Genomic DNA, 16,385 nt, shown 5'->3' on the forward strand with positions numbered 1-16,385 from the left:
ACCGTTCTTCCGCATGTTGTGTATATATATGCAGATTGTACAGAGTTTGGATGTTTTCTCCTTATGAGATTAGTTTGTGCTATTTATGGGCTATTGATGTTCATCATGTTTCAGATAAGTGTTTAGGGGTGTTTGGTTGCTAGAGGTCAGACCCCTTGTCACGACTCATCGGTTTGGGTCGTGGCAGAAGTGGTATCAGAGCAGTTTCGTTCTAGGGTTGTCTCCAGACCGTGTCTAGTAGAGTCTTGTTTATGGGCGTGTTGTGCACCACAGTTATAAACAGGAGGCTACAGGACATTTAGGATGATGTCATTCTTTCTCTCCTAGATTGTGCGATAGATCCATGTGTTAGATGTTCGCTTTCTGATGAATTGTTATATTTTCAGCAATGCCTCCCAAGAAAGCTACAGCTGCCCAGAAAGGCAAGAAAGCCACAGGAGAGGCCACTAGCCGTACTCGACAGTCATTAGGACTCAGGATGAGATTCAGAGTGAGAGCCCATCTGAGACATCGCATACGCCGTCTCCAGCACTCGTCCCAGTTCCTCAGCCAGATGCACCAGGCCAGGATGTGCGGGTTGCTGTTCAATTATTGACCAGATTAGTAGCTGCTCTGGCTCAGCGGAAGGGAGCTGGTAGTTCGAGGGTTAAGACCTTCCTTGAGTTAGATCCTCCCGAATTTTCAGTGATAAAGTAGAATATGGATCTCCAATATTTCATTGTTGGTATGCAGAGGACTTTGAGGTTATGCATGCAAGCGAGGTTGAGTCGGTGGAGTTAGCTTCGTATAGACTTCGTGATATTGCAGTACAGTGGTATCAGAATTAGGAGTTATCTAGGGGGAAAGAATGCCCCTCCAGCTGTGTGGCGAGAGTTCGCATACGCTTTTATCCGCCATTATTTGCCTCCTGAGGTCAGCGAGCCCGAGCAGACAAATTTTTACGTATTGAGCAGGGCAGTATGAGTGTCCAAGAGTACTGTGTGTATCGATTCTATGGTTAGATATGCCCCAGCCATGGTGGCTGATATGGAGGACAGAGTTCACCGTTTTGTGGCTGGTTTAGGGCCACATTTGGTAGATGCTTGTACAACTGCTGTATTACAGCCAGGTATGGATACCTCCCATATACAGGCATATGCACAGAATCTGGAAGATCGCAAGCGTCAGAGGAGGGCAGAGTGTGACCGTGACCGAGGCCATGGTAAGAGGGCTAGATCTTTCGACATTAGAAGTGAGTCCAGGGGAGGACAGAGGCAGCAACATTCCAAGTATTGATATCATTCGGTAGGGAGTGCACCTCTGCGGTTTTCAGGCCCGAGGTTTGATCCGTCTTCTTATTCTAGAGCTGCCCAGATTTCTAGAGCATCAGGCTCCCAGTACAGACCAGAGTCAGGACAGATGAGGCCACCCTTACCACGGTGTGCCCAGTGTGGTAGGTTACATATCAGCCAGTGCCGATTGGGATCGAATGCGTGTTATTCTTATGGCCGACCAGGTCATATGATGAAATATTATCAGTTAGGAGGTGGCATGGGCACTGTTCAGCCTACAGTGTCTATAGCTGGTTCTTCTTCTTCTGCAGTGCGCCCTTCGGGGCAAGCTTTTCAGTCACCGGCAGGACGAGGTACGGGGAGGAGTGGAGCCTCCAGCTCGAGCGGACCTCAGCACCACGTATATGCATTAGCTGGTAGGCAGGATCGTGAGTCGTCTCCTGATGTTGTCACAGGTATATTATCAGTTTCCTCCTATGATGTGTATGCATTGATCGATCCAGGATTTACTTTATCATATGTTACTCCATTTGTAACTGGTAAGTTTAGGGTAGAACTCGAGTCGATTAAACCATTTGAGGTGTCTACGCCAGTTGGCGATCTAGTCATAACTAGGCGAGGGTATCGGGATTGTGTTGTTATAGTTTGTGACCGCCACTCTGTAGCAGATTTGATTGAGTTAGTTATGGTTGATTTCGACGTTATTATGGGAATGAATTGGTTGGATTCCTGTTATGCTAATGTTGATTGCAGAACAAAGATAGTTCGATTTCAGTTTCTCGGCGAGTCAGTCCTAGAGTGGAAGGGTAATGTTGTTTCACCTAGAGGTAGGTTTATTTCCTACCTTAAGGCAGAGAAGATGATCAGAAAAGGGTGTATGTTTAACCTAATTCGAGTTCAACATGTGCAAGCAGAGTCGCCGAATCTTCAGTCTGTCCCTGTGGTTAATGAGTTCCCCGAAGTGTTTCCAGATGAGCTTCCAGGCATTCCACTGGAGAGGGAGATTGACTTTGCTATTGACCTATTGCCAGACACTTAGCCAATATCTATTCCTCCTTATAGGATGGCACCTGCAGAGTTGAAGGAATTGAAGGAGCAGTTGAAAGATTTGCTTGAGAAGGGCTTTATTAGGCCTAGTACATCGCCGTGGGGAGCCCCGGTGTTATTTGTGAGAAAGAAGGATGGTTCTTTGCGAATGTGTATTGATTATAAGCAATTGAATAAAGTGGCTGTAAAGAATAAGTATCCGCTCCCGAGGATTGATGATTTATTTGATCAGTTGCAAGGTGCCAAATATCTCTCGAAGATAGACTTGAGATCAGGATATCACTAGGTTAGGGTCAAGGAGGAAGAAATCCCGAAGACGACATTCCAGACTAGATATGGACACTATGAGTTCCTTGTTATGTCGTTCGGGCTAACTAATGCCCCAGCCGTATTCATGGATTTGATGAATCGTGTATTTAAGCCCTTTCTAGATTTGTTCGTGATTGTGTTCATAGATGATATTCTAGTTTATTCGCCGTCAGAGGCCGATCATACAGAACATCTGCGGACAATGCTTGGGATTCTTCGAGGTAAAGAGTGGTATGCAAAGTTTTCTAAGTGTGAGTTCTGGTTGAACTCTGTGGCTTTTCTGGGTCACATTATTTTAGAAGAAGGCGTTAGAGTGGATGCCCAGAAGATTGAGGCTGTGAAGAATTGGCCAAGGCCCACAGCACCAACGGAGATATGTAGTTTCTTGGGCTTGGCAGGTTACTATAGAAGGTTTGGAGAAGGATTTTCCTCTCTTTCAGCCCCATTGACCAAATTAACTCAGAAATCAATTAAGTTCCAATGGACAGGCGCTTGTGAGCAGAGCTTTCAGACCTTGAAGGATAAGCTAACTTCAGCACCAGTTTTGACTCTTCCAGAAGGAGCAGATGGCTATGTGGTATATTGCGATGCTTCAGGTGTTGGATTGGGCTGTGTATTGATGCAGTACGGTAAGGTTGTCGCTTATTTTTCTAGACAGTTGAAGAAGCACGAGAAGAATTATCCAACCCATGATCTTGAGTTGGCAGAAGTTATTCATGCCTTGAAGATATGGAGGCACTACTTGTACGGTGTCCATGTTGATATCTATACTGATCATAAAAGCCTCCAGTACATCTTTACGCAGAAGGATTTGAACTTGCGTCAGAGGCGATGATTAGAGAGGTTAAAAGATTACGATGTGGATATTTTGTATCATCCCGGGAAGGCTAATGTGGTAGTCGATGCCCTCAGTCGTAAATCTATGGGTAGCTTGTCTCACGTATCGCCAGAGAGAAGAGAAATGGTCCGTGAGGTTCATCGAGGTTCGATTGATAGATTCTGGTGATGCAGGGGTTACTGTTCAAGACACAGTGGTATCATCCTTGGTAGTTCAGATAAAGTTGCATAAGTATGACGACCCTGTTCTAGTTCATTACCGAGATACAACACCTCAGAAAGAAAAGACACCCTTTGTGATCACAGGTGATGGAGTACTCAGATATCGAGGTAGATTGTGTGTCCCTAGTGTTGCAGGGCTCCGTCAGCAGATTATGGGAGAGGCACATTACTCCCGCTATTCTATTCATCCTGGCTCAACAAAGATGTACCATGATTTCAGGGAAGTTTATTGGTGGGATGGTATGAAAAGAGATATAGCAGAATTTGTCGCTCAGTGTCCAAATTGTCAGCAAGTTAAAATAGAGTACTAGAAGCCTGGAGGTCTATTGCAGGCTATGGAGATTCCGACATGGAAGTGTGAGGTAATTAATATGGACTTTATTACAGGGTTGCCCTGTACTCAGCGGAAGTGTGATTCGATATGGGTCATAGTCGATAGGCTCACAAAGTCAGCTCACTTTCTGCCTGTCAGAACTACTTATGCAGCCGAGGATTACGCGAGGCTTTATCTTAAGGAGATTGTACGACTCCATGGTGTTCCTTCTTCCATTATTTCAGATAGGGGAGCACCGTTCACAGCCAGATTCTGGAAGTCTTTCCAGCAGGGATTGGGGACTCAGGTGAGTCTTAGCACCGCATTCCACCCGCAGATGGATGGGCAAGCAGAGCGTACTATACAGAACCTTAAGGATATGCTTAGAGCTTGTGTGCTTGACTTTCAAGGCAATTGGGAGGATCATTTGCCTCTTATCGAGTTCGCGTAAAATAACAGTTACCATTCCAGTATTCAGATGGCTCCTTATGAGGCCTTATATGGGCGGAGGTGTAGATCGCCCATAGGATGGTTTGATATTGGGGAGGATCAGTTACTAGGCCTAGACTTATACAACAAGCAGTTGATAAGGTGAAAGTGATTAGAGAGAGGTTGCTAACAGCTCAGAGCCGACAGAACTCCTATGCGGATAATCGGCGACGTAAGCTAGAGTTCGAGTTGGGCAACTGGGTGTTCCTAAAAGTTTCGCCTATGAAGGGAGTGATGAGGTTTGGTAAGAAGGGTAAGTTGAGCCCTCGATATATTGGGCCATATAAGATCATTCATATAGTGGGTACAGTGGCATATGAGCTAGAATTGCCTTCTAAGTTAGAATCGGTACATCCAATATTTCATGTATCAATGCTTTGTAAGTGTATCGGAGATCCTTCAATAGTTGTGCCAGTGAATGATATCCAGGTGACCGCACAATTATCATATGAAGAGACTCCAGTGGCTATATTGGACAGACAGGTCCGTCGGTTGCGAACCAAGGATGTAGCCTCCATTAAAGTCTTGTGGAGGAATAAGAATGTTGAAGAAATGACTCGGGAAGAGGAAGAAGTGATGAAGATTAAGTACCCGCATTTGTTCCCAGCAGTACAGGAGGTGCAGTCAGAGGCATCACTTTTCTCAGGTATTATTTGATTTCAGTTATCGTGATTGGTCGTGTGGGGCCATAGTATTGTATGTTATAGTATGTGTCCCTGTGAGGCATTATTTTGGGTTGTTGCGTATAGGATGGATTGATATAAGTACAGGGGAAACTATGCCAAATTTTTTATAACCCACGATTATTCGAACATGCGAGGACGAATGTTCCTAAGAGGGAAAGAATGTTACACCCCTCGTCTTCATAGTGGTAGAACTTATGATTTCCTAGTTGGGTATGCCTTGGGAATTGAGACCTGAGCCTGAGTTTTGGAGATAGAAAGTGTCCTACCCCGTGTGCAATGGTACCAGCAGGTATTCCTGGTGATTTACAGGATTAGAAGTTGAACGAATCGAATCGACGCGATCTCAACTGAATCGAAAAAGTCTGCAGACACCAGTCAAGATCAACGGGTCATCGAACCTTTCGACGGACAGTTGTTGTGCGGCATCGACAGGGTTCCGCAGCCCTGCATTCTGCAGGTGCAGGTCGACGAGCATGTCGACGGACCGTCGACATGTCGACGGGTCGTCGACCAGCTCGTCGAACCGGACCACTGAAGCATTTAATTCTCCGAGTATAAATACATGGTCCACGACTTTATGTCTTATTTCTATCATTCCCAGATCAGAAAACCCTAATATTTTGCTCTCCCAATATTTATGGCATAGTAGTGAAGATTTGACAAGACCCGGACAAACCCGAGCTTGTGAAGAAGAAGGTTGTTTCTAGGGTTTCTCCAAGAATGGGAAGCTTAGGGAGTTGAAGTTAAGGTGATTCTTGGGATTCTTGACCCCTAAAGGTCTGTAAATGATTCCTACCCTTGTATTTGAGTTGTTATCAAGAGCTTTAGTGATTTTAGGTAAAGAAAGGGTATTTGTGGAAGTGATAGATTGATGAAGGGTAAGGTAGTGGCATGAGACTATTTTAAAGAAATGATTAGGGATGGATATATATATATATATATATATATATATATGCGCTATGAGTGGTCCATGAGTGGCCTATGATGTTGGAGTACCTACATGAGAAAGGCACTCTTGACAAGGGGTGAAGGTGTGACCCTTGATGTGACAATGAGGTGTACCTACTAGATATATAGTATATATATATATGCATATCCATACTTCCCGACATACAGATTCGGTCAGATGTAGACAGATACTAGTTCATACAGATTTATGCAGATAGTCATTTAGCTTATGAGACCAGATCTTATTCATGATTTCTATACATATATATACATGTTGTCTTTATGCTTTACATATTCAGTACATTATCCGTACTAACTCCCCGTTTCTCGGGGGGCTATGTTTATGCCAGTAGGTACAGGTAGACAGGAAGGTGGTCCAGCTAAGTAGGACCCTTATCCAGGAGCGATCAGTGCACTCCATTCGATCCGGAGTTGCAGTCTATTTTGGTAGGCCACCCTTTTGAGATGTATATAGATGGGTACAACGGGGCCCTGTCCCGTCCTTTCTACAGCTTTATTCCAGTAGAGGTCTGTAGACAGTTGTATGTAGTAGTCAGACGTTGTAGCCTTGTCGGCATATATTCTTTTGTGTACAGTATATATAGCAGCCTAGCTGGCTTGCACCGTTCTTCCGCATGTTGTGTATATATATGCAAATTGTACAGAGTTCAGATGTTTCCTCCTTATGAGATTAGTTTGTGCCATTTATAGGCTATTGATATTCATCATGTTTCAGATAAGTTTTTAGGGGTGTTTGGTCGCTAGAGGTCAGACCCCTTGTCACGGCTCATCGGTTTGGGTCGTGATACAATCTTCATAAATTCTTATTTGTGGGAAGGAGGCCAGACATTCCTATAGAAGGCTTGGTAGAGGAAAAGGAAGGTGCAGCTAAAGATGATGGGATTGCTAAAGTAGCAGGCACAACAAAACCAATAGGGGCCTCTGGCATGGTGCCCGTGGTGGTTTCAACAATAGGATTGCTCTGACCAGCTGTGACTATAAGGACGAGCTCTGTAGAAGGCCCACTTGTAGACAAAGTGAGTTTTCCTTTTTCAATACATGATTTGCCTCATCCCAGCTCGTGGTTATGTCAAAGACTTGTACAACTTCAATGTAATGGTCCGCATGGGAATGCTCTGTATGTCTGCCAACTTTCACAACTGAGTGATGAGGCAAGGATATGGTAGATAAGTGGTCATCTACTGGGCTCGCCTTTTTGGATCATGAATAATGAGATTTGCCACATTGATATGGTATCCGGATATGATAGACACAATCAAAACAGTCCTCTCCAGAGAGATAACGTTATCACTCTTAGACGGGAGAAACCGACTCATGATTACATTCTACCAAAACTTGGCCACGATCATAAGATCCCATTTGAAGATTGGTATATTATGGTGGTTGGTAACCCATTCTGGAATATCTCGAGCCATGATAGAAGCAACCCATGCCAACTGACAATTTCTCGACACAAACGTGCGATCATATTTAGTCGTTTGCTCAGGCCCTGTATTACCCTTGCCAAAATAGAATTTATTGATGGCTGCACTGGTAATGGGACATCAACCCCTCGGACCCAAGAACTGTCAAGAGAAACCGGTGACCCTTTGGCCCTTTTTCTTGTTGATTTTGGAGTTTCACCATATGATGTATATAATTCTCAAACATTGATTGGACATATTTTCCTGGAGGTTTCGGGAAGCATTCATATTGCCTAGATCTGATTTGGTCAAGTATTGTCGAAAGGTCCCTCAAACCATTGAGGGTCACTTGCTTTTCCTCACTGATGTTTCTTGTTTTATTCCCATGTTTATTGAGCCTCAACTCAACCATATATTTTTCTCTGGATCCCTGAACCTCAAACCGTGTGCCATCTTACACATTCTTTCGTCTAAACTCAGCAGCCCAATTGGGCTCCAAGTTGTTCGACTCTGTTAGGATCAGGCTACTCCTATGCACTCTAAAAATCAGGTTCTTAGAGCAATTACAGGAGAAAATGCAACACAAATATAAATCAACACAAGTATTTTCACGTGAAAAACTCCTTGCTTAAGGGCGCACAAAACACGAGCTATATTCTATAGGACTTTTCTCAACTTCACTAAACAAGAGCAGTTTAAAGGTTTACAAACTTCCTTGTGACACCTAAAGTAACTGTTCCCTAATAGTCCCGTGTTACACTTCGTAAATTTTTGTGTCATTTATGTCATGAGTAAACTAACGTGAGTCCATAGAGGCTATAATACCCCTATAAGGTTAGGGAATACTTTTAACAAGTGTTAAACAAGTATTTAAAGGTTCTGAGATCAAGCGAATCGAAGAAATTAAATTTTACAGATCGCAAATTCGCGAAATACAGTGAAAGTTACGATCTGTATAAAATTTTATGATTCAAATTACAGACCATAATTTGAATTACGGCCAGTAATTGTGGGCGTAAAATTTGAGGTGGTGGATTTCCAGAATTATATAATTATGATCCCCTCTTCATTTTATTTCATTTTAACATAACCCCAAGTCCTAGAAACCTCTCCAAACACATTCCAATATATTTCTAAGCCTAAATCAAAGATCAAAGTGAAGATTAAAGTGGTTAGGGTTTTCAAGTGAGATCTACACTTGTCTCCTCCTCTTGAAGATGCTTGGGTGAGTTTTTAAGGTAGAGTAACCTTGTAATTGAAGTGTTTTTGAATTTTGATGTAAGATTTCATCTTAGTTTCATGCTTATGAGTTTATTTAGTAATTATGTTAAGTTTTGAGGAGAAGAAATTGGAGGAAAAGTTCAAATATAAATTTGATTATATTTTGAATTATAAATTAACTTGAGCTATAATTATTAGTATGTTATGAGTATAATCTTATTATGAGGAGTAATAATGATGATGAGGAAGTGTTGTATACAAGTATATAAGGGATTGTGTTGAAGTTGTTGTTATGGATTGATTATGAAAAGAAGTTTCGGATTGATTTGAGTCCAATTTGAATATAAATCTCAGGGCTATGGTATTGTTGATGTTGTTACTGTTGTTTGAGAGTTGTTTTGGAATTTGGTAATAGTAAGTGATATAGGGGAGATGCTGCCCAAATTTTGTTAGCTCACCTTATAGTCTAGTTTGATCTTATAAGCGTTTCAACGACTTAAACTTAGTGTGAATCATCATGAATGTATATTTACAAGCTCGGGAGGATAGACATTAAGTAAGTTAAGGAGACGACAAGGTATGTGAAGGCTGTCCCATTCTGTCAGGACCCGACTAGGGGCCGTGACGGGTACCCGGGGCTAATCACCGAGCACCACTCATTTCCTTACTCGCCATAGTCATCATACACTTCTTTACCGCTTATAAACTCATAATCATAAGACACTCATTTTTCATTTGAAAACATAATTGATTTTTATATACATACGCCCTTCGGCTATCAAAATAATAACATATACACCATAGTAGCATCGTGAGACCATACTACCCACACATACGTATCTACGAGCCTCTACTAGAGTTCTAAACATATGGACGGGACAAGACCCCGTCGTGCCCAAAATACATATACATATACACAAAAGTATAAACCCGATTTGCACCTCCGGAATAATGGAGTGCTCCTGCAAATCTGCTGATAGCTCCTAAAGGTCTGCGCCGTCTCCCTGTCTACCTGTGGGCATGAACACAACATCCAAAGAAAACGGACGTCAGTACGAATATTATACTGAGTTTGTAAGGCATGAATGAAATAAACATGATAGAGAAATCATAAGTCATAAGGTGAAGGCAAAACCTGCGCGACCCTTAAGGATGAATACATTTCATACATATATCATATATACATAATCGTCGTACATGAATCATCATAGCGTATACATCATCATGTCATATAATTCATCATCGTAGTACCATATCTACTCATACACATAAAACATTATCCGTATTCGGCCACGTAGAGGCTCGACAATATCCGTATTCGGCCACGTAGTGGCTCGACATTATCCGTATTTGGCCACGTAGTGGCTCGACAGTATCACATACATATCTTCCGTATTCGGCCACGTAGTGGCTCGACATTATCACATCCATCATAACAAGGCTTGGTATATCTCATCATCATCATTTCCATAAGATACATCTCATAAGCTTATCATAACCTTTTCATAGAGCATACATTTGAATTTAAAGACAATCTATGAAAATCAAATCATATTCGTAGCATGGACTTCGTATGAATATCGTTGGATAGACTTCATAATCTCTAGGCTTAAGCTCAACATTACCACTATCGTTTATATAGCATATCTCTTACCTTTATCTCATATGAAATCCTCTATGAACATAGACTCGCAACTTTGCGGAACATTGGTCATAAGACGTGTATTAAGGCTTATGGACAATCTATAACTATGTCGGGGTGACATAAGGTCGAGAACCCCCGATTACATTATGGAGCATTCATAGGAATTCTGCCTCACATTGAAGGAATTAGTATATAAGGTGAGTGTATACAACAAGCAACACCAATAGATCATAGTTAATGTCGTTAGCTTTGTAGAAACATTATACCATGAACTCTAGAATCTTTAGACTTAAGCTCATCATTTTCATTATCGTGCTCATAACATGTCTCTTATCGTTATCTCACGTGGCTATTTATGAACATAGGCTCTTAGTTCCCGAATATAAGGAGGCCATGGAAATGTAGGGAACATAATATCCTAGAAGTTACGTAAGGATCATTAGCTTCATATACATCGTTCCTTGATTTAGAATCTCTAGGATTCATCTTATCATCATTATTATCTCATTCATGACATATTCCTCATCTTCATCTTATAAGAAGATTTCTATCAATGTTGACTCATAGTTCCCGGAATGCAAGAAAGTCATGGAGAGGTAAGGGAATAATATCATAGGAATCGTATAAGGATTGCCATCTTCGTAGGAATGTCGTTCATGAGCTTTAGGACTCCTAGAATTAAATTCATCATCAATATCGTCATGCTCGTAACGTGTCTCTTTTCTTTATCTCGTATAAATTTCTTTATGATCGTAGACTCATAGTTTTCGATACGTAGGACAAATCATGAAGAAGGAGGGGATATCATATCATAGGATTCATGCCTGGAAAAGAAAGGACTAGCCTTACATACCGTTGTCGTTTAACTACTCTATTGCTTGCTCGTTCTCCTTTAATGCTCACGTTTTTACCTTCAAAAGAATTCGCATTAACATTAGCTAAGCGATTGTAAGAACGTGCTTACTGAAGCTAAAGAAAATTTGGCAACATTTCCTTTGTTTATACAACTTTTCCCATATTCCATATCAACTCCCAAACATCCGTAACATCAGTCATAATATCATAAATAACAATCACCATTTATCTACATTATCCACATTTCACAATTTCACTTCAATTTCCCCATAATCATGGTCATAATTCACTATTACGTTATTTCACGTATAATTCTCATTCCATGTTCTAAATTTCATTCATAATTTACTTACAATCACAACATATCCATATTCATGATTCATTCCAAACTACTACTCAACAATAGCACTATTCCCACATTTATGACCCATTTTCTATGTTCTTCAACAATCCAAGTGTTTCAACTTCTCAATATCTTAAACATCATGAAAATCTCATAAAACTTACCTTATATATTGTAGGAACAAGCTTTGAGTATCAATGCTCTTCTTACACCAAAAACCCTAACTCACTTCCTTTGAAATTTCTTGGCTTAGATGACTTTAATGGGTTTCATACTCTTGATTCTTGTTGGTTTGATGAAGTTGATCATCAATTTCCTTTGGATTCTTGTGGATGAAGTGTATGGAACCTTCTAGAGGTCTTGAGAGATGAAGAAGTGTGTGTGAAATGAAATAATTGAAGTGGGATCACACATATATAATCAGAACTTGTTCAGCTCATTGGGACTTCCACGGACACTTTCACGGTCCGTGGAATAATGTATGGTCCGTGGAACAGGTCGTGGTTCACCACCAGAAGATCATAATCTATGCTGGGTATTCCACGGACCAGTATACGGTCCGTGGAAGGTATCACGGTCCGTGAAAGGGGTCGTGGAACTCACAGCTTTCTCCAAAGTTGTCCGCTTCGTTTCGTTCAGTAAAAAGGTCACAACTCTTGATCCAGATATCTTGTGAGGGCCCACGACCTATGGTTGGAAAGCTCTTTCAATGATATACAACTTTCATTCTTAGTGTTTGTCCAAATTCCAAACTTATAATGACGTTTGGCCCCTTCAAGTCAGATCATCCGAAAATGTTTCCTTAAATTGTCCTTTTGGATGGCTTATGCCCATATTTGGCTTATGGGTCCTTCTTAGGACTTGCTCAACTTTCCATGTACTACTCATATATCTCTTCATATGTCCTTTATAAAACTCCGGCTATTGGCCCCACTTAGCTTACAACAGCGAGGGCTTTTCGGCAAGTGACATATGAACCAATTCAACCCATATGGTCTCCAAATGTCATATGTGTACCATTATTACACTCTTATAATATAACCTTTCTCCTTAATACTCGCATAACTTTGCTCTTCCTCGGGCCCATACTAAGCTGGCTACGACCTTGGTAGCGCGAAATTTTCCAAGGTGTAACACTTTCTTTCTTGCAGCATGATCATTTGATACAAACCCATTCACATGATATCCATAATGTCCTTATTTTTGTAGAAATTCTAGAAGCTTATGGATCTTGAGATTGTTATGAGATTCTTATGATATTGTTGATAATTGTCCCGTGATTATTGATCTTATCTTATGATTATTGATCTCATCTTATGGTTCTTGGTCTTATTTATTGATGTTGATCTCATCTTATGATTATTGTTTTTCAAGGTGAGATATGTTCATGATGATAGTTCCATAATGACAATCGGAGGTTTACTTATGTCACTCCAACAGAGTCATAGATTTTATTTGGGCTCTCATGCATGCTTTATATATATGTATGTATTTTCTCACACCGGGGCGCTATTGTCGGCCGGGCAGGCATGTAGATGTGCACACCACTGGAGTGGGCAGGTTATGATGTTACTCCGGACGCAGGATGCCCCGGACGCGGGATGATGGTATGATGCTAACACCAAGCCTAAATGGACGGGCAGGATAGTCTATATATGTATGTATAAAAGTGTGTTTTTTAAATCTAAGCATGCATGACATCCACCTTAAGAGGCATTCAGAGGTACATGTTGATCTCTTTTATCTTATGTTCTTTTCATACTTTCATTATGTTGTTACTCATGCCTTACATACTCGGTGCATTATTCGTACTGATGTCCTTTTACTTGTGGACGTTGCATTTCAAGCTCACAGGTCTTGATATACAGGTTGAAAACTCATTCAGTAGGATATCAGCTCAGCCGACAGTGTTGTGGCACTCCACTTGCTCTGGAGTTGCTCTGTGAGTTAGCATGGTCACATATGCATTGCATGAATGGTTGGCTTTGTCCCGGCCACGTTATGTCATGTATTCCAGTACAGGCTCTTAGACAGATATGTACAGTTAGAGGTTCTATGACCATCTCGGTTCACACTTTGTTGTATCATCCTATTTTGGATAAGCCTAGTCAGCTTGTGTACTTGAGATCAGTTTGATAATGTTACACCCCGCATTTTTGTACGTTGAGTTTCCCTGAGTGCTAGTTGTCCTAGTCTTGGGAAGTAGGATAAATTTTTGAGGCCATGAGGATAGATATGTCCATCTTGGGTATACAAGGGAGTAAAACCATGTTTAGTAAGCTTCGGGAAGGTTTAGGACTTGTCGGATCATCGGAGTTAAGTTTCGGTAAAAGTTTGACAAAGTATCACATTATGTCGTAACATGCTTGTAGCAAAGAACGCATTGCGGGACGCAGTTATGTAGCAAAGTGTGACAGTGAAATTTGGTGATGTTGCGAGGTCAACGACGCAACATGCGGCTAGCGAAGCATGATTTGCATCTAGCAAAGATCGTAGCATCTTGTGTAGGTCCAGAATTTTATGGACCACTATAAATAGACCAAATTTTACCCTAAATCATATTTTCACCATTTTTTGACCTAGAAATCTCTAAAAACTCTCTTAACAAGTCTTCCTATGATCTAAGACCAAAATCAAGGGCAAACCAAGTGATTCCAACATGAAGAATTCCATGATCATCATTAGATTGTTCTTCCTCTTATGGTGTTGAATTTGGAGAGTTCTTGGAGGTGAAGGAATTTTGAATTTAGAGTGATCCTTGTGATTGAAGGTAAGATTATCACTCCATCTTCATGTTTATAGAATTAGTTGGCATTTTCATAACTTATGGGAAGGAGAAATGGCGAAAGTAAGGTTTAAGTTGTGCTATAATTTGTTCCTAGCTATGCTTGAGTATGAATTATCCAAGACTTGGTATGGTTGTGATGTTGTTGGCCTGGTTGGTGTAATTAAAGTTGTAATATTAAGTTCTTGGATTGTTAAGTGAGTTGTGAAGGTGGAAAGGGAAATAGTATAGGATTGAGGTAAACAAGCTACATGAATCTCATGCACATAAAATGTTCGACAAAATGTCTAAATGAGTTCTCGTATAAGTTATGGACTCATCGTTGATACAGATACTTCATTTAATATAGATAATCATTCATAAAGCATACGATGACTCGAAGGATCTGTAGACTAAGGAGACGAGGTATGTAAGGCTACCCTCTTTCTTACAAAGGCATGGATCCTATGTTATAATCCCATATATGCTATCCATATTATTCTTGTTCCTAGAAGTCCTAGAGAACCTTAACTCTCAAAACTCTTATAGTATAATTGAGCTTACCATGAAATTCTTAACGACATTCATGATAGTTGGTCTCATCTTATATTGTTATTTTCTCAAGCATGATAATATAGTGATGATGTTCGTGATGATGATTTCCATTCTAGAAAGGCTAAAGCTTAAAGTTCTCAATGTTTTCATGATATTATTGGGTTGTCACATGTTTAATAATCTTATTCATTGTTGATGATCTCACCTTATGATTATTGTTCCTTCAAGGTGAGATATAGCTATGATAATTGTTCCATAGCATAATCGGAGGTCACCGACCTTATGTCACTCCGATAGAGTTGTAGCTTTGAAATGGCTCTCATGGATGCTACATGTATATGTATGATTACACCGCGCTTGGTTGGCCGGGCATGACACCACTTCGGTGGGTGGCTTATAGATAATGATGATTACACTGCGCCTAGATAGCCAGGAAGCATCGCTAAGGCGGGCGACTTACTTCACCGTGTCTATATGGCATGGGCATCACCACTAGTGGGGAGCGTGAGATGATTACCCCGGACGCGAGCTAATGATGTTATTGATTCAGACAGTTTATGTATGTATATGTGATAGGTTTTAAAGGTTAAATTGAGCATGCATGATTCCGCCTCAAGAGGCAAGCAGTTACAATTATACTTTCTTTTTATGCTTTCTATACTTCCTTGTTATGTTATCATATATACCTTACATACTCAGTACATTGTTCGTACCGATGTCCTTTCTTTTATGGACACTGTGTTCATGCCCCAGGTAGACGGGGAGACGGTGCAGATGCTTAGGAGACACATCGGCATACACAGGAGCACTCCACTACTCTGGTGTTGCTGTTCATTGGTATATTCTTTTGTGTACATTTTGGGGCATGGCGGGGTCCTGTCTCGTCCTCATGATTTTGGGATTCTAGTTAGAGGCTCGTAGATGCTTATGTGTGGTTTGTAGATGTTATGTGACCTCTCAGTGTATAATTTGTACATCATTTTGTACAATAAGGGCTTATGTATATATGCATGCTTTGGGAGATAATTTATGATCAGTTCACAGTAAGTATTACCTTGGAGGTTATGTGTGTGCAGGTTGTGTACGGTAATTAGTATGATGAGTGGTGCTCGGTAGCCAGCTCCGGGTACCCGTCATGGCCCACTAGTTGGGTCGTGACAAAAGTGGTATCAGAGCAGTTCCCTCCTAGGGTGTGTCTACGATCCGTCTCCAGTAGAGTCTTGTTTATGGGTGTGAAGTGCGCCACACTTATAAACAAGAGGCTGCGGGGCATTTAGGAATAATGATCGTCTTTCTTCTTCATATATCGTGCAATAGAGCTATGTTATAAGAATTCATTTTTTTCCTTATTGTGCGTTATGATTTCAGCGATGCCGGTAAAGGGGAAGCAATGGCCGCTTAGAAGGGCAAGACTGCGGCAGGAAGACGGTCTGAACCGAAGTCCCCGACACATATA

Source organism: Lycium barbarum, chromosome 3, assembly GCF_019175385.1.
Source record: "Lycium barbarum isolate Lr01 chromosome 3, ASM1917538v2, whole genome shotgun sequence".
In the NCBI taxonomy this organism is placed as follows: domain Eukaryota; kingdom Viridiplantae; phylum Streptophyta; class Magnoliopsida; order Solanales; family Solanaceae; genus Lycium; species Lycium barbarum.